General features: G+C 39.2%; 1 protein-coding gene across 1 annotated transcript in view; it reads left to right on the top strand.

Annotated features, from left to right (window-relative positions):
• LOC119487123 (alpha-1,3-mannosyl-glycoprotein 4-beta-N-acetylglucosaminyltransferase C-like) overlaps positions 1–20,272 on the top strand; it is a 44,825-nt gene that overhangs the window by 5,440 nt on the left and 19,113 nt on the right. Inside the window, exon 2 of the mRNA XM_037767783.1 lies at positions 1,830–1,918. The gene's annotated coding sequence lies outside the window, so the exon portion shown is untranslated. The remainder of the gene's footprint in view (positions 1–1,829; positions 1,919–20,272) is intronic.

Raw genomic sequence — 20,272 nt, 5'->3', positions numbered from 1 at the left:
TTTCACATCTGCCATCGTAATTCTCCTACACACTTGGCACATGGGAGAAGTTTCAGTTGCAATCTGTAACCTCACCAGTAGATGCCTCCAGATCCTATACACTGAACATTTAAGGCCCGCACACACCAACCCGATATCGAAGATCTAGCAGCGACGAAGACCTTACGTTGCCTTTGTCTTGGCCAAGAAGTTGCACTCAAACACACCGCAAAGACTACAGCCAGTCAGCACGTTTGTTCTGCGCCTACGTGAGATGAAATAACTCTCCACACCAGCAGGTCGTGGTAGTCTGTATTCGTCATTCAAAAAGTGAAACCGGAAGACCGAAGGCGGCTGATATACAAGTCGTTGTTATGATATGTACATGAAACAAAGCAGCATTTGCTGACCATTTTCACACCACTCTCACTCACCACTTGCTTCATTCCAGATGGCCATGTCGCTGTGAAAATATCCGTGTATTGGAATGATCAGATGAAGAATGAGAAGAGCCTTCTGTGTGTGTCCTCTTGACTTTGGCTTGCTTTCCTCACTTCCGTTTCTCTTCTCGTGCACTGACTCATTCAAACTGAACAGCCAATCAGAGTGATTCCTCTCACCGACGGGCTCCGCCGCTGATTCAACATGCTGAATCGGCCGAAAAAACTCAGACACTAGAGCCGACGATGCAGTACACACTGCAAAAACTAGGCTGACGGACGCTCACCGACGGTCCCAAACTGTCTGACAGCTGGCCATTGGCTTGGTGTGTCAGGGCCTTTAAATGGCAATGATTGACAGCGCCAAACTAAATTAAATCAAGATCCAAAGCTTTATTTATCAATTGCTAGTACAATATGTGCAGTGAAATGCAAGGTTGCATAGTCTAAAAAAACTAGTGTGCAATAAAAATATACTAATTAGAGTTAGAAAAATAAATAGATAATGACTCAAAGATGAAAACTTATAAATATACGTATTGGCCTGGTGTTTAGGTGGGCGGTGTAATTTTTCTGTATGTAAAAATGTAACAGGAGAGACTTCAGAGACCAGGTCCTAAGTACACTGGAGCACACAGATTTAAGGCAATCAGCTTTATTAGAAGACCAACGTTTCAACTGCGTCTTCATCAGAGTCAAACCGATCTGAGACTCTCCTCCTCTTAAATAACCTCCCCTAATTGGCAACTGATTGAGCAGTAGGCTGGAAAAAGGTTGAGGGAACAATAGGCCACATGTTGGCAGGGTAAACAATCATATCACAGTGATAAAGGTAAATACATCCAACATCCAAATATCAAAAATATCTTAAATATATCTTAAATACCACTCCTTAATGAGGAGCTCCAGTCCGCAGTGGGAGAGTGGGCTTTCATAGACAATGATAACATCTCCTAACAATAGTAGATAGCCTGTGCCAAGCATTATGGCTAAGTGACAAGTAAGGCTGGTTTAGGCTGTAAAAAACACGTCAAGCTTAGTTCTTCATTAAGTCCAAAAATGTAAAATGTATTTATGCAATAGCTGTAAAGAACACTATACTAAAACATGGTGTACACTCTTGAGTGCAGATATACAAATGTGCATGTTTGTTTTTAGATGATAGAAAGTAGCTCAGATTTGAAATGAGATGGACGATAATGAGGCTGTCTAAACACAGATGTAGTGTTTTTAGAAAAACAGCACAGCGCTCTGTTTGTGAGAGTCTGATGCTTGAGTCTGACTGAACATGGAGTCTGTGGTGGCCAGACAGTTCATTAGAGGATGTGTGGGTGAAAATGCATTACAGTCTTTTGAGTTATAAAACAAAATGCGTCACCGTACATTGTTTATCTCCCTCTCTCTTTTCAGGCCGACTCATTTTGTGATTAAGGATCAATGCCAGTCCGCCGAGCAAACAGAAGAAACCCTGACAACAACCTCACCGCATCAGCAGGCAGGTAAGAGTTTAGGATTGTCAGAGTTTTCCAGTTTTTAAACATGTTGAGATTATGAAGCTCTTTGTCGCGTTGTTGTCCAATTAGTTGTGATCGCACATTTTCTAATTCTTGGCACAAATTCTTGTCACCAGAACAACAGTAGCGCCACTTATCAGTCTGTGTCATCCAAATGTGTCAGTTCTCATTTTCAGTTGTATGCAAAATCTATGAACACGCTTTGTGTTGAAATGATTTACTCATCAGAGCAGCAGGCATTCACTTATTCAGGGTTCCTACGCAGTATGGAAAAGTATGGAATTTGATTTTAGTAATTTCCAGTTCTGGATAAGTATGGAAAAAAGAGTATGGAAAAATATTTGTGTTTCCAGATTAGGCCTATTGCCCCTATTCTGTTTTCTAAAATATAAAATTCAAATTTTCTAAGAATAAATTGATCGTACAAGCAGAATGTTTTTCATGGCATTTGGAGCAGCCAGTTCAACCAAAAAGTTTACTACTATGTGCGACAGCGCGGGCCAGAGCAAGCTTGAAGTCGTCGAAAGCAAAGCAATAAGTAAGTAATAGCGTACGACTGAACGTACACTCCTACGCAGACTTGCCTGTACGTCAAAGTCAGGGCCGGCGCGTCCATATAGGCGAAAGGTTGCTAATAGAGGGGCGGCATAATTGTTTTTCCCCTAGAGCGGCATTGCCCCAAGTGCAGGATGTTTGACAGAGGAACGTCGTCAAACTTTCTGTGTAGAGCTGTGGACTGAACGGCCACAATAAGAAAAATGCAAGTTCTCTGAGGGCTGGCTTGACAATCCCAGATATAAAGCCTGGTTGGTTAACTATTCCAAATGTGAAAAGAGAGCTGGATGCAAACTTTAAAATCGTTTGACATCTCAACCATGGGGGAGGCGCCGAAGCACTGTAGTCTTCTCACAGCATCCTCTGCACCCCGAGTCACAAAGTCAGATAGTGGTGGTCTGAAAAATCTATCGAGAAGTCTGGAAATTTGAGTCTGGAAAAGTAAGTATTTTGAAATGGAAAATGTGTAGGAACCCTGTTTATTCCTTTGACTGATCGATAGAACCTCTGTTGGACTTTCTTTTGCTTTACGTGTGGTTCTGATCAAACTGAGGTAAAACTTTTTTAAATTAAAAAAAAAAAGTTTGCTCATTTATCACTTCCCAAAAGGGAGGTTACAGAGAAGTCAGTGCAGCTTAAGCACAACCTCTCAGAGTTTCTTGGAAAATTAGACAAATCACTTGTGTTGAGCTCATAACATGAATTATTCAGAAGAACTTGCTTTTTTCCTAAATTGCAGCAACTTTAACAATTAAAAAGTTTCCCATGGTTTGGTACTCTGCCCTGCTGTGGAGCGATCCCTACGTACATGTGCATTAAAGATTCATCTCAACAGCTGCTCCTGGATCAGGACAGCATGTGTTCACATTCCAAACTGTGGTTCTGAGCAGGTAAAAAAATCACAGGTACTTCTTTTGATAAACATCCCCGGCTCAGTAAACTTGAATTGATCCGGGGAATTGAGTGGGGAAAATACGTTGTTGTCACTGACGATGACGTGATTTGAGAGTAAAAATTGTGTTGGCAGGCATTCGCTCTGCTGATGTGTATGGAGGACGGAACCTGCCATAATAAAAAATAAATGAATAAATAGATAAATGACTTGATAAATAAATAAATATGTCATTAAATGTAGCACACGTTGAGTAACAGCCCCCTCATTTGTTAACATATGTTAAATGTAAAAATAAATGTGTAAAGAAAAGAACACAGAATTAAATAAGTTTGGGGAAATAAATAAGGGGTGAAATGCAAAGGGAAAATCATTCGTAAATAAATACATTTATACATTTAAAATAAATATAAAATAAATAAAAAATAAATGAAAAAATAAATAAATACATTTTAAAACTAATAAATACTAAATATATAAATAAATAACAGGGAAAATTAAACAGAAGAATAACTGAAAAAGGAAATTAATACAAAGATAAATTAATTAATTAAGCAAATTAAATACAAATATCAATTTATGTCACATTTTATCAATTAATTAATAGCTACATTTATTTTTAATATTATTTATTTATTTATCAAGTCATTTATTTATCTATTCATTTATTTTTAATTATAACAGGTCCCGTCCTCCATAGATGTGCCCTTTAGCAAAACTCTGAATCTCTACAAGAAGAGTAGGCTTGTGCTGATTTGTGATCGGATCTTATATCGACAATTGGAGAGATGATTGCCGATTGCATACCCTGCTTTATGGTCTATTTGACTCTAAATGGGACCATAATTTACTAAATGAACATCATGCTGTATTGAAGAAGACTTAAAACTAGCGATTGAGACCATAAACTCATGTTTACAATGTTTACTGAGGTAATAAATCAAGTGAGAAGTAGGCTCATTTTCTCAGAGACTTCTATACAATCAGACTTTTTTTTGCAACCAGAGGAGTCGCCCCCTGCTGGCTATTAGAGAGAATGCAAGTTTAAGGCACTTCAGCATTGACACGGAGGTCGCTGCCAGGCTATGACGTGTCCATTCTTAAATCCGGCCAAAAAATATTTTTATTGTTTCTTGATCGCTATCAACGATTTTACTACTACTATGACTTTGTTGAAATGTCTGGATTCCAGGTATTTCAAGTTTTTGTCCGATGCTGTAAATCCAAACTCTGATTTATGAGATTAACTATATTTTAGACATATTGAACGAAGATGTGCCGCAACTACTTCTACTTAACCTAACGATTTATGAACTGTTCAGTCTGTAAAACTGTCGGAAAAGAGTGAAAAATTGTCACAAGTTCTCAGAGCCAAGATCGAGGCCTCAAATGACTTCAACAATTAACCAATTATCAAAATTGTTCTTGATTTATGTTCTGCGATTGAGTAATGGATTAATGGACCAATCACTTCTAAACTCAATTTCTTAAATGTATTTCAGCATTAAACTCTAATGTGTCTTCTTCCTGTTAGTTGTGAATTTGTTTAGAAGTCCACGATTTCAAACTCTGCCCGGAGTTTGAATTAACTTTTATCTTGAAGTGCAGGATGAGAGTCAAAGGAAAACATCTCCAACAATACGTCTGTTGTCTCTGGTAGATTAGCTTTTTATTTTCTCTTGCGTTTCAAAGGCGTTTGATCTGCCTCCCTCTAACTTTTGACAGCTTAGAAGAGGAAAGCCTAAAGCAGTCCCACAAGGCTTAATTATCCCTCAGACTGATAACAACCTGGTAAGAGGGGAGGCCTGGAAGAGAAAGGGAACTAAGAGGAGATAGAGATGCTAGGAAAAAATGGAGATTGTCTGATATTACCTGGCCTCTGATCAAAAGACTGTGTTGGCAGGCGGAGCACATAATCCTCTCCATTTCTCGTGTCCATGCCAAAAAACTGCTGGTGCTGTGTAGCTCAATGGGAAAGAGCAAGACATCACTGACCGGCTTGTTCCCAATGGGAACACTCATTATCCTGTAAAATACAAATCTGAATGCATGAATCGCATTAACGCTTTCATTAAATAGTATCGGTCATGGTGATAAACTCACAGGTCTGCAGCAGGGTGAATTTTTGCAGCTGTGTCTTTTTTTTTTTTCAGAGCTTTTTGTTGCGTTTTAATAACCAAGTCCATTCTTACATTTTGTTCAATTTTAGTCATATTCTCTGTGGATGTTTAAGTCCATAGAGGCACATTTTCTCCTTTCATCATCATCTTTTTTTCTCTTCTGAAGTGCATCTCGGCTGCAATAAGCCTCCTCAAAGTTCACAGAATTGTTATTAGGATTTTTGCTCAAGGACATTTTAACAATTTGTGTCAAAGGGAAAAATATGAGCCATGGTTTAAAGAGAGAAGTGCTCAAAAGACAAAGCTGGGACAGAGATTTAGATCATTTGTAGGAGTATTAACTTTTGTATGATGTAATTGTTTTTTGTCACATGGTTTCTTCTCATATAAATTACAGAGCAAATAAGTAGTCTTCTATTTTTCATCCATTTTTCCCTCCCATCCCCGACAATAAAGGAAATAACCAATATAACACTAATGGTTATAAGGCTTAAGGCAGCAATGACACCAAAATTAGAAACACACTAAACACATGAAATAATAAAACACATACAATATTCACATATACACACAAAAAAACACAAAAAACATAAATAAATAAAATAAAATAAAAATAAATTCAGTAGTAAAAAAAATAATAATAATAAAAAAATATTAGAGATTAAAAAAAAATAACAATGCCAATACAACAAAACAAATAAGGAGGCTCAGTTGTCACAGCCAGGCAAGGAGGTCAGAGATTCAAAATGGTTTAAAAGAGGTTTCCAAGTCTTTTCAAAAGAATTGAGGGAACCCTAAAGGGAAAATCTAAGTTTCTCCAAACCAATGGACAGTAACATATCTTTCACCCACCTATTGTGAGTCGGAGGTAGAACATGTTTCTATTTAAACAGAATAACTCGCCTTGCCAACAAGGTGGTAAAGGCGAGAACATGTTGCATGTATTTGGAAATATTGGGCTGAAGGGGCACTCCGAAAAAAGCCAAGAGATGCCAGTTTATGTTTTTGACCCTGAAGAAGGTTTTCAGTACACCTCTGTCCAAGTGAGGAGTAAAAACTGCATGCATAGTAACGCACACACTCTCGGGCTTGGCATCGGTGACAGCGTCCAACAAAAACTGCCCACGCTGGCTTTCATTACAGCAGAATGATTCTGTTTCTGTTGGCATCGGAGCACAATTTGAGCAAGGGCACCACCAGTCGGTGTTTGCTCTCGGCAGCCCATCGGCGGTCATATCCTCCCCGCTGCAGCTCCGGTCTCTCTCCGCTGAATTTCTTTGGCTGTATGCTCTGGCTCGAACAAATACATCTGATTATCCGAGTCAGAAAAAAGAATATAAAATGTATCCTTGTCCATAACATCCCCTGCACATTTTGGGATGCCATTTTCGCTGCTGGAAACGTAGTTAGTGTGCAATGCAAGCGAAGAGAACAAGGAAGTTCCGTTTTGTTTTTTTGTTTTTTTTTAAGGTGCAGTGTGTAGGATTTGGCGACATCTAGCGGTGAAGTTGCAGATTGCAACCAGCTGAAACTTTGCAGGCATGTAGGAGAACTATGGTGGCCATTGCAAAAATGCAAATGTCCTTACAAGTACAACAGATTTTGCAGAAGGAGACTTCAGCTTTCTCGGTCAATATAGCACGCACTAAGTAATTACTTCAATCGACTACATTTACCATCAACACTGATTGGACATCCGCATAAAAAGTGGTAAATTTCTCTTTAAATGTCGCCCAGAAAATATGAACAGAAAAGTGTGGTGCAGTGGTTTTGAAGGTGTTTGAATCTGCAGAGAGGAACAGACACACGATGGTCATTGTTTCCCTCTCTCAGTTTTTATTTAGAGGACACCTAAACCTTGTTAAAGCGTGAAACTAAAATCACTCTGCTGCAGCTTCTCACTCTGATAAAAACAGTCGAACGGGGCCAATCATAAGAAAACGCCTTCAAAGCCCACAATAAATCCAGCTCTCAAAAATGGGAACCTCACAGTGCAATCAGACGCGTCTTTATGTCCTCTATCGGGAAAAAAGATCACAAACTATGCTCGCTATCATCTCTTATTGAGTGTGGGCTTTTTTGCAGAATTGACTGGCGCTGGCACAGATGTAGCCAAGAATAGTAAAGTCAATACAATCTGATGGAAACTGTGTTTTGCAGCCCTCTTTTTATGGGTAGGAGCTATACAGTTTTGGGTGTGCGTCCATCTTTCTGTAAAACAACATTTATCCTGTTTTTTTTAAGGGCCTAAAGCACATTTGGCTGTTTAAACCCAGTGAGGAGCTACAGCAGAGTGTCTGTGAGGTTGTTTTGTGCAGATTTATAAATCCGGGGAAACATCATTTCTACAAAACAGCAACTTTATCCTTTAACAGAGATGTCATAATGCTAAGCTGCTTAGCAGACAGAAAAAGCTATTTGGGTTTGCACTTGACAGCACTAATCTTGTCCCAAAAATAAATCTACTTATAATTTCGGGTTATTGTGAAAAAAAAAAGTTAATCTTCAGTTATTAGTGTCATAATTGATATTCTTGAATGTTTGAATAAATGTTGAATGGGTTCATTTCCATGGTGCGATCCTCCTCCACGCTGAAGGTTAAACTTGTAGAGACGTTATGAAACGATGATATATGATAACATCAGATGTGAGAAGAGGTGAGTGTCCGTGTCTAATGATTCAAATCTCCGCTCTCACCTCTGTTGGCAAAAGTAATTATGACAAAGTCATGCGGGGCTGGAACGAGTGGACGCGTAGTACCAACGTAAGAGAAACGCACCATCCAACAGACTGAGGAGGAGATTAAAATCAAACGTTCAGACCCTCTAACTTAAGTGACTGCTGTGTTGAAGAGATTTTCTTTATTATTCTTCTGATTAATGATGTTTAAAGTCAGAGTGAAATGGTGTTTTAGAGCATCTTGCTTCGAGATGGTTGTAACAGGATGTCGGGGCTTTTATAGCATAAACTAATGGGATATTGGTTAGATAGGGAAAAGCAGTTTTATTTTAATGGAGGAGCAGAGGGGATTGTTCTATAATCTGCAATGTTTTTATTGATTATTGGTTTTGTTTGAATCAAGACAACAAATAGGCTAATATACGCATAAAAACACATTTGTCATTATCGTCATTATCATATTTTCTAAATGGTGTGTCGTAGTTGGAAAGATAAAAGTCTCAGTAGTACTTTAACACAACATACTAATACCACAATAACACCGTTTGTCAGTGGTAGAAGAAATATTCAGTGTTTTATTTAACCTTTTTACCATCCACTATTCACCTGCGGACGCTTGCACTTTGTAAAACTTTCATGGATTGCTAGTTCTATAAAACATTACATGAATATGTGATATATTTATTGATAAGTTGGACTTTCATCTTTTTGGTAATTTTCCAAAATAACATCTTGTTGTAAAAAATAATTCAGATAATAAACAGCAGAGTTAACAATTAAAAACAGTTGCTTTGTTTTAATTTAGGCGGCTGACAGAGGTTAAGTTGCAATATCACATTGTAAAACCACTGCACAAGTGCACAAGTACTCATTATGCAGGCAGAATAGCCCCTGTCAGTGTATATTATAATAATGGATTATTATTATGAATGTTGCATTACTGTGTCAGCAGCATGTTCATGTTGAAGCTCGTCAATATGAAGCTAATGTAACGACTCAATCTACTTATGGGTGATTCTATCAATAACGATGCATTGTATTTTATAAGATGATCTGTATGTCAAATCTTAATCTGTAATATAATTAGTGACTATAGCTGTCAAATAAAATAGTAGCTGGGGTAAAAAAACATGAGGAAGTATAAAGTTGTAGAAAATGGAAGTATCACAGTAACGTACAGTTAATCACATTATTTCAATAAAGTATATGTGTTGCACTACTGCTACTGCTAATTATTATCATAAATGATAATTCAATTGAATTTATTTATATACCGTCAAATCATAATAGAAGTTATCTCAAGACACTTTTCATATAGAGCAGGTCTAGACCGTACTGTATAACAGTGGTTTCCAACCTGGGGTCCGGGTCCCCCTTAGGGTAGCGCCAAAGATCACAGGGGGTGCGCCAGGATTCGTCACCTCTGAGGTTGTCAGTTTTGCTCATGTATAACTAAAATCATGATAACACTTAATGGATAATGTATACAAAAGTCTGTATATAAAACTATTTAAAAAGATAATTTTTTTGCTACTTAAAATCTAATAAAATATTCTACTTCAATCTATGTTTGTTGGCGTTTAGCCTTTCAAAAACAACATTTTCACTGCTTCATTGCTCTCCTGCTTTATGCACACAAAATTAGACACGTACCTGTATTAACGGGGCAGTCTGGCAGCAATCTAACAACACCATAAATGACATTTTCTTTACAATTTTTGGCTCTAAAACTATTAGAATAAATTGATTAAGTTGTTACAAAAAAAGGTTCATATTATATCTCTGCATTCACTTTGCAAATCCGTCAAGATGTCATCACTTCTGAGTTATGTTCAATAAAGAAAGTTAATTAAATAAGTAAAGACTAACCCTTTTAATACAATGAATCACTTTGTTCAAATTGAGGATTTTTTTTCAAGGATTTGTAATTTTTTTTAGGGTGATGACGTCGAGGGGGGGGGTCAGTTTTTCTTAAATACAAGTAGTGGGGGCTTCAAGAAAAATAGGTTGGGAACCACTGCTCTATAATACTATACTATACTACAATACTACTTATAATAATACTAATAATCATAATCATCATCATGGTAGTCTTAATCTAATTCAAGAAGTTGTGCATAGCTGCCAGAAGAGAAAACAATGTAACAGTCAAACTGCACCAACATTCATCTAAATAAATACTAAGCAGTAATATTACAGTTCATAATGAGCAGTAACCAAATCAGCCACTTAACAGTTCAGTAATCACTAAGCGTGTCATCAATTTGGAGCCAGAAGGACAATCAGAAGGGAGCTTATCAATCCTCCATTTATATCAGCAACCCGGTGAACTGTGAAGAGCACAGAAATTAAATTCCCAACACATGCTCCGTGCTGCGCTTCCGACGGCGATTCAGATCAGAGATTATTTCACTAATTAGCGGGGATATGCTCCTCTTCTTTGACACAAATTGAAGCCCGTCAGTGATTGGATCAGATAAGCGTTTGACATTCAATGCTCGCTTTTACCTTGTTTTTGCACATCCCAGAGAGGATTTCATCACAGCCTCCTGCCCGCCTGCTAGTGAGCTCCCAACTTCACTTTTCTTCTTTTCTGTTTCTACCCTGCAGTTGTACCGAGCTGCAGCAGTGTTGGTCCTACCATGGTTATAGTGTCATCATCCTTTTGTTTTCCACTGGAATACTGAGCAGTACCACATGGGTGGGATGTCCATGCTTGCTCTTCATTTGAAATATAGCCAAAGAGTATAGAAGCAAAGAGACGAAACTCTGTTGTTTTTTTGACAGCAGCTGCTGCCGCCATTTTGGACTGAAAATGTTTACTATATTTATAATACTTTATGGTTCAACACAGGCCATTTCGGTCGAATATGACAATAGAATAGAAATAATTTTGTTTTACTTTTGTACGACATTTTTTAGGTGGCTGTTTTACTGGTGTCCGCTAGTCGCTTTCACTCCAAAATGGCAGAAGCATAGCTTTGCTGCTGGGCGCTGATGTTGCAATGGAACGAACAATTGACTTCCAATTAGCAATATACGTTCTTTGATGTAGCTGTAGTGCAGTGGATGCTGGTGGTGGTGTGAGAAGCTTCCAACTGTCTACAAAGTGACAGTTGCTGCTCGTCCACGCAAAATACGTGCAGCTGAAAGCTTGGTGACATAGTGGCTCCTCATAGGGCTACCTGGTGAGCTGCTGTAGCTGGCAAGCTAGCTGATAACTTGGTAGCCAGCCCTGTCGGGCTTCTCTCTACTATTTTGTTCACTTCTTCTTGGCTTTTTGTTAACTATTGCACAACATCTTGTTCCATAAAAAGCTATTCAAGAGAAGGAACTCCGGAGACGCGCAATGAGTGCACGGGCAGAGTGCGATCAGGAAGGCGAGTAGGTAGACACACAGGTAGCCTATCCCACTCATTCGTCCGAATGAAATGACTGGACAGGCTACTAAAATGTCAACAGCTTTCATTGACTAAAACTAGACTAAAATAGTTATGGTTTTCTTTGAGATAAGACAAAAATGCCCAGACTTTTAGTCAAGTTTTACTTGACTAAAAAAACAGCATGAGGTTGACTAAATATGATAAAAACTAAGGACATTTGACACAAGACAAAGACTATAACAAAATAAAAACATAGCTGACAAAATTTCCACTACAGTAGATTATGGAAATATGTTTTGGGTTAAAATGACTACTTTGTTAAGATTAGGTGAGTAACGGTAATAAATACGTGGTTAAAGGTGCTGAATGCAGAATTGGCAGCATTTCTATTGCCTCCACACAGCTCTCAACATGGTGACAGCTGAGCTGGCGGTTTGTAGCTAACAGTGTTAACCTGAGAGGGAGGGTGGGTGCTATGCTTCGTTGGTCGGGACGGTGTTATCAGCTGTAACCACCATATAAGATCAGTGCAGCACGGCGGCCGTGAGCTAGCCAGTGAGGCACACTCACATGCACGAGCATACACTAAAAGCATGCGCGGCCGGCACGGCTATATCAACAAAGCATGGAGAAACTCTGATTACAACACACACAAAGGGAAAGTGACTTAATTCTCTGCTCAGGTAGACATTACTCCTCTATAGCTTTACATATCGTAGAGAACATGGTTTTCAAAGTGTGAGTGAATAATTTATTTTTATTCCATCCATAAGTAACACAATGACAGAATGTATGACTATTTTTGTCATGGGTTTCATACAATTTCTGTAATAAAACATCTAAAAGCAAAAATCTTATCAGATGAGGGACAAGCGGTCTAATTTATGTAAGTTTAGGGGTCCTTGAAGTGGAAAAGTTTGGGAACCACTAGTATAGAACATCTTTAATGTCAGGGAACAATGTTGACTTTCGTTTGGAAAGGGGAAACTAACAGCGGTCTCCCTTTTTCTCCTGTCTTAAATTACTACGGCCAATAGCGGGAACTTGAACATAAACATATGTTGTTTTGTGAGTTTGCTGGAGCGGCGAGTTACATGGATATACTGAACACTATTTCCCCTTAACCTGTACACTGTTAAACAGACGGTCCATCAGTAGCAATATCTAGGTTGTTTTGTAGAAAAAAAAATCTTTAAAAATAGATTTTTGGAAGTTGTGGATAAGAATCTTGATTCTTACGTGAATCGATTTTTCCCCCCCCACCCTACAGGTATCATGGAAGTGCTTCAGGGCCACAATATTTGACGCTAAAAGTGTATGAAGAGCGCCTGAATATACCTTTAGTTTTGCTGTCTTTGAAGCCGTTTCATTTGGCCTTCAGGTCGCACAGAAAGAAAACCTGTTTTCAAGAGCTGTGTCCTTCTGAGGATTCACTCTCTGAATTTGTTCTATAGCTGTCAGTAAACTGAACACAATATCACTCTTGTTTAACTTCTCGCCCGTTTGTGTTTTTACCAAAGAGGTAGGAATAAGGTCAAAGGTGAAGCCTTTCTGTGAATTGAGTGCTCACTTTTTCACTCTGCAGTTTCAAGCTGAAGACAATATCCTGTCAGTGACTTTGGACATCACGATTCAATTTGGGAAAACTATTGTATCTGTGAGTAGGTGGGACAATCTGCATTATTTTAGCTCTACTTTGTGATTCACACTAAATAGACGGCAGCATTTTTTTCAGTTTCGATGTCGTGATGACATTCCTCCCTGCAGCTTTTAGAAGTGGACTAAATGTGCTGAGATTTCCTACGACTCCATTGCATAACTGAACTCCTCAAAACTGTACAAAAAAAGGTAAAACACGAAGTTTCAAATAGACATTGCAGCAGCAGACAGCTTTCCTCTGCCAGCTTTAGCAGGAATGCATAATATAAAGTAGATTATATATTAAATTGACAGGGAATGTGTTTGGTAATTTTGCGAGCTTTGTTCAACATCTGTTAGAGTTATCGTGCAGTCTGCTATGTTGAAAGTGTCCCGGCAGACAGCGACGTACAGTACACAGCTCCTCACGTCTTAATAAGCCGAGTCTGTCTCCTCTGAAGGTGGCAGACGTCCCAGACGTCCCCACCTTTGGAGGACCCAGTTTCACAGTTTCCCGACAGAAACCTTTTGATCATCTGAGCATCTGTGTTATTTTCTACCAGCACTCAGCACTCTCTGGTTCACCTCGTTCTTGGAACAACTTGAATGTGGAAGAAATGAACCTCCCGACAGACTTTAAAGAGATAACGATGGGAATTGTACTTTAAAACTCTTCTTCGTCTATCTGTTGGTGGGGATCCAGTTGTCTTTAAGCCAAGGTCCCCGGAGAGAGGAACAAAGAAAATGTTTACATGTGAATATCTAAACAAAATGTTAACAAAAGAACAGATGATAGATGGGAAATATATGATTATGAATATACTTTATATGCTAAACACCAAACAAAACAACACATATTTCTGAATTGTGTTTGTGAATCGTGTTTGAAAAGTAATTCAAGCGGACATTACTACATAATATATTGTGATAATATCCCATTACACTTCAACTGGTATTTATTTCTTCAGTATTGACTCGTAATGCAATCCTAGCTCATAGGAATAAAAACACGAATTGGTGGAGCATCGTGCTGCTGCCAGTGTTGGTGTTCTCACTCTATTTGGTTCTGTTTGGGTTGGCACCATTCTGAGTCCAGTTTGATTATCCTCGGGTCTATGATGGACTGATTCTGACTTCTCCTAACGTCCCTTTCAAATCAAGACTCTCCTTTTGAAATTAAATTGTGCATAGTGGTTTCAGATTGGTTTTCCTCTATAAATGTTTTGACCTGTGAAGACTCTCTAATCACAGGTAGCACAGACTTTCCCAGACCAACGGTGGGAAGAAGCATTTACATTCTTAGGGGGAAAAAAGGTTTGTTTAAAGCAGCAGTGGGTAGAATTGGACGGTCACTATATATCCTGACAGTAGTGCATGAGATGGGTAATCTGAAAAAAATCATGTTCCTCTGTGTCCTCCGGTGTCCCTCGGTGCTCCTAATGGCATCTGCAAGATTTCACAGACCGGAGGAAAACAACCAATCAGAGCCGAGCTGGAGCCTTGACGTCTCTGAGCAGCTGTCAATCCGTCGCGAACTCCGATCAAACGGTCAAACTAGGCAACGCTGATCAAATATGAATCAATATTCTGTTACTGTAATGCCTATTTCTCGCCTCAAATGTTTTCAGAAACATCTTGTAGTGTACTGTTTAGCTGTAAAATGAGAAAGTTTGTGACCCAGCAGCATGTTGAGATCGGAAATACCAAGCACCGCCCACCAGCCGGAGAAAACTCTCATTAAACATGATGGAAATATATTTATTTATTTTCATTTATTTTGGTTTAAAAGGACTGTGTGCACAGACATTAGTTATTTCATAGAAACAAAAAGATGGGTGCACCAGATTTAGCTAGAAAGCTAATTTCCATCAGTAGTCCTAAACACAGACACAATAAACACACTACATAACATCACAACAGGATCACAATATAACATCACAGTGTCAAGTACAATCCAAAATACAATAAATACAAAAAACACAATAACAAATATGACAGACTTCAGTCAAGCAGTCATATCCCATTTATCATGTATTGACTTGAGGAAGGTTACAGTCTCTTTTTTGTTCTCACCACGTTTTTTATCTTCAGTAGACATTTAAGTTACATGCTTCATGAACGTAATGATCTATTCGCTAAGTCTGTTTCTGTTGCACATTTTCTTTTTATCGATATACCATCTTTTCCACCAAAGCCAAGTGTAAAAACATTTTTTGCGATATTTTGAGATCTTCTTTTTGAGTTTTTGGCATTGAAAATGCTCATAAAACAGGTGAATGGAAACACACTCTATGAGTGGGATTTGTGATTTTGTCTGATTCTGAGCATTTCTGTGCAACCTGCAACGGTGTTTGGCAAAGTAGGTGCTCCTGAAAAGAGACAAATCAAAGTGTGTGTGTTAATGCCCCAGTAAGAGGTGAGAGATATAGTATCACAGTGGACCAGACAAGTACATCACTGCAGCGTCTTTGAACAGAGAAGGTGTCAGCTCCAATCCCACAATAGAAGTGAAAAACTGTTGTTATGAAACAATGTACATCAGACATGATCTCAGTCAGAAAATTTTAACTACATATACGCAATGGTCCGATAAATACGGTGGAGAAGCGTATTGATCTGGTGAGCTGAGGGAAGATTGTTTACACTTCCTGCAGTGAATTGTTATGCTGGTAGTCGGCGTAAACCGCTGGCAGAGTCAGCCTCATTATTCTTCCAGGCAGGCATGCGGTCCTCAGATTGGAAATGAGAATGACTTCAGATGGCTTACAAATCTTAATTGATGAAGATGAGGTTGGTGTGGAGGTCCTTCTCCGGTCTCTCAGTGTGTTCTCATCAAAACATATTGTCCGTAAAGAAAAACAGTCACGGAGAGATGTGCTGCTGCTGCTCTCAGCCAAGAGAGAAATTCAACAAACAAAGTGAAAAATCTTTTCTTCAATCACATCCATACCTCCACTTTAAAGGCTGAAACTGTGAGACTGCGCACAGTCCTCAGCTAATACGTTTAACAACACAAAAAACAAGAAAAATGCCCTTTTTATGAAGATGAAATTCTTTAATGGCATAAATTAAATTTGTTTTTCTGTAGCAGGGAGGCTTACAGCAGCTAATCGTGTATTAACTCACAGATAATGGAATAAGTTTACAAATTAAAATGTTCCTCTTAATAGGTTGGTGCAGTGTTAATACAGTACATTTCAGATTATTAAATACCACCTCGATACTGATATGTTATTAATTAATTGCTGACATTTTATGATCCAGTTATTAAATGTGTTTGGTTAATCATGTCAAGTTGTTTTTGTCTTTGAGGACCAAAGTGGAAACAATGGAAGTTAATTTAATCATCTTGGATAAAATGAGATTTTTTCTTTAGGTTTTTTTTTTTTCCCGATACCAATTAAATGTATTTCAGTCGAGTCCAATCTCATCCAATCCAATCCACTCCAGTTCTATCTAATCTAATCCAATCCAATTCAATTCAGTCAATTTCTATCAAAACATATCAAAAGTCTTAATGTGACATTTTCACGGCTCATTTTGTCTTATTTGTGACAACTTATGACATCACCTGAAAGGAACCTGTTTTAAATTCCCATAGAATCTGTGTCTACTGATGATTTTAATGATTTTAAAGGCCTCGTGATGACAGTCCGAAACCCTCTGGTGGACGAACATTTTAAGCGAGAAATAGGCTATGCCACTGCTTAATCTCGTTTCATTTTAGAACTAGATCACCTAGTTTCACAGCTTGCTCCCAAGTTTCGTGAGCCGCACTCGTCGTTCTGGACTGGCTCAATTGCATAAAGTACTGTTCCCCGCCTTTTCATTTTGAAAGAGCAACGGCCAATGAGGAAACTCCAATACTTGGCCGAACAATCGTGTAACTTCATCACTCAGTGACAGACTTTGTGGAGCTGGCCCTCTGCGGTCCAGCCAAAAATGAAGGGATCATCAAAGTTAATTCAATTCTTCCTGAGGGGGGCATGGCAATCCATCCAACAGTCGAGAAAACTAACTTAAAACCAAAAATGTCAACCTCATGGTGACGCTAGAGGGAAAGTGAGGGGATCACCAAAGTCGTTAGGATTGATCCTCTTGGGATAATGAATGTCTGCATGAAATTTCATATCAATCCATCTTATAGTTGTCGAGACATTTCAGTCTGAATCAAAGTGGTTGCCCGATCGACTGACTGACATTGCCATCCCTCATATGGCTCAAAATTGCATTAAACTGCATTAAAGTAAGCCACTAAAGACGTACAAGAACAGCACTGAATATTCAAACCTAAACATTTCAGGCACAACAAGACAAAACGGGATAAGACAGGAGAAAACAGACAGTGACAAGTTGGAGGCAAGAAGTGCTGCCAGTCTGAGTAACAGTGAAGCAGTGAAAGATTGTAGCATTACTCATCAAATGACGGTTATTTACATCAAACTGAGATATTAGAGAAAAACATGAGTGTGGGTTGTACTCTAGACGAAGCGAAGCTGTGCTGAAACAGAACGCCTTCCAAGAGCAAGTCAGCCTCTCGCTCGTCTGATTGATGAGCATTCTGGGAAACATCATTTTGAACTCCCGGTGTTCTCCAGAGGATTTATTAGCATCCTATTATGTTCATCTTATAGTAGCAGCTTCTCTGGTACGCTCTTGGCAGGCACCTGAGTAATGATGATTTTGTTGCCCCTCACTCTCGGGTTACATTCACAACATGGGCTTTTGGGCTCGGCTCCAAATTTCTGACTCCTATCTGATTTTTTTGGATCACTGTTCACGACTCTGCTTGGAAGTAATGAATATCTGATATCAATATGAGCTGACAGCAATGTCAGTAAGCGTTCAGAGGGTAAGAGAAGCCTCCACGCTTCCACTGCTGCCAAATTTACACCCAAGTTGGTGATAACCAAAATTATGACGGCATGTCAAGCGGCAGATGGATGAATAAGAGTGAAACGAACATGAACTCTGACGTGCAGACTACGATATTGTGGACTAATTATATGAAAACTGTGTCTTCCACCATGAAAGGATCTTCATCCGTAGCTTTGAGTTTTATCAAACACTAAAAATACTGCACAGTGGTTTATGAGACTGATATTTAAACTCTGGAAAGTAATCACAGAGGCAACTGTGTTCTGTTCTTTTAACCATGATCTTTCCCCAACCTTAACACCAAGTACTCGCTTAAATCTACTGCAGTAACATGAACATTGTCCTTGTGGAATTGCCATCCTTCCCTTTCTCCAACCCGTTCTCACTCCCAACAATTTGGTTAGGTTTAGGCAACAAAACTACTTAGTTAGGTTTAGGAAAAGATCGTGGTTTGGGTTAAAATAACTATGGAAGTGGCGTTACTTAAGTACGGAAGTTGTCAAATAAATCCATGTTGATTTCTGGTTTCACACGGGACACAAACGCCGGTGTCCCTGGCGAAAGTCTGGTGGTTTTAGACCCACCCATCCACCCCGACCTTCTCCCTATGCGGTGCTTGTCGTGTCTTTTTACTTCCTGGTTTACGATAACGTGGATTACATACGAATTGATTTTGTAGGATATATGTGAATTACAGTGCATTTATTTTCGTAGATATAGCTACGAACAGTGTATGAGAACAGCCTGTATGATTATTCCCAATAGAAATGATGGCCAAAGCCACTCAGTTATGGGGAAAGTACCGTTTCTTCTATGTGAAGCTTTCATTTTTTGCATATTGAGCACATACATCAAGAGAGAGACATTTTCTTTTGATATTCTCTCATCTGAACTTCCAACTACATGTCACACATAGACAACAAAGCTGCTTTCTCTATCGTCATGCTGTTCACATGTTGTCTCAAATTATCTCCTTCTCCAACACCCTCATAAGTGGGGAAAGAGGATCTGAATTGGGACACGTTCAGCTGTAGTGCGAATCGAGCTCTGCGTTCCTTAATTACCATATCTGTGGATGGTCGTCTCGTGGGAAAAAAATCGGGAGAATTTTAGCGACTGAGTGAGCTTCAGAGCTTTGTGACACCTCTACTTCCTGCTCTTTCTCTCTCTCTCTCTCTCTCTCTCTCTCTCTCTCTCTCTCTCTCTCTCTCTGCAGAGCTGAGCTGTGGGATGATTTTTACAGCGAGCGGTATCGTTTCAGAGTCACAAAGATTCTGGGCGTCTCAATGCCACTGATGTTTCCATTACACACTTGTCGCCATGGAGACCAACATCCTCTCCCCCCATCATATTCCATTGCATCTCTACACTAAATCTGTTTCCCACACATGCACCTCCCAAACTAGTGGCAATGAGACGGCACCCTTTTTACTGCTGTCTGCTTCGACGTGGATTTCCCCGGTTCCTGCAGAGCTGAGAGAAAGCGATGGGCTTAGAGAATACTTAATGACTTCTGTATTTCCCTCTCAGGCAGTTTCATTTCAGATGTGAAATCTCAGTCCCCCCCTACGGGCGGATAGCACATATTTTGCATTTATCCGACGCACATTGTCATGCGTCCGGAGTGACAAATAGCACGCGTCTCACCTTAGGGCATTGTTGACTTCTCACAGGAGGGCTGTTTGTTATTGAAAATGTGGTTCAGACTAGGTTAACACTTGCCAGTAACCTCCTGGTGCTTTCTCGCTGATAGAATTTTATTATTGGCAAGTCCTGGGCGATATCATATCCCTTCGCCCTATTGCCCCACAGCAAGTGAAACGCAATAACAGGAGAATTGATTATATGTGGACCATAGAGCAGCACTCAGAAAATGTGTTTACTGTAGTCTCCCTCCCGTCTAAATGCCAAGAATCAGCTCTCAGCAGACGCTCCTCCGCCCGATGAATGATTAATGAGTCAGAGTGCCTCCATCACCGGCCTCACAAACAAATTTCCACCCAGGTAGATCAGCAGCGTGTCAATCCTTTGGCAGCGAAAAGAGAAAATGCAGGAACTTGTGTTCCCAGAATTAGATCAGAAAGTAGAAGATGAATCTCTGGCCCAACTGGGAAAATACATTTTGTCACTGCACAGGTAGTACTGGTAAAAATGTTGTGTGTAAGAGATTGAATAACTGCTATGCTTCACGGTT

The sequence above is a fragment of the Sebastes umbrosus genome, chromosome 4 (assembly GCF_015220745.1).
Source record: "Sebastes umbrosus isolate fSebUmb1 chromosome 4, fSebUmb1.pri, whole genome shotgun sequence".
In the NCBI taxonomy this organism is placed as follows: domain Eukaryota; kingdom Metazoa; phylum Chordata; class Actinopteri; order Perciformes; family Sebastidae; genus Sebastes; species Sebastes umbrosus.
The sequence above is the reverse complement of the archived record's forward strand: the minus strand, read 5'-3'. Positions and strand labels throughout refer to the sequence as shown.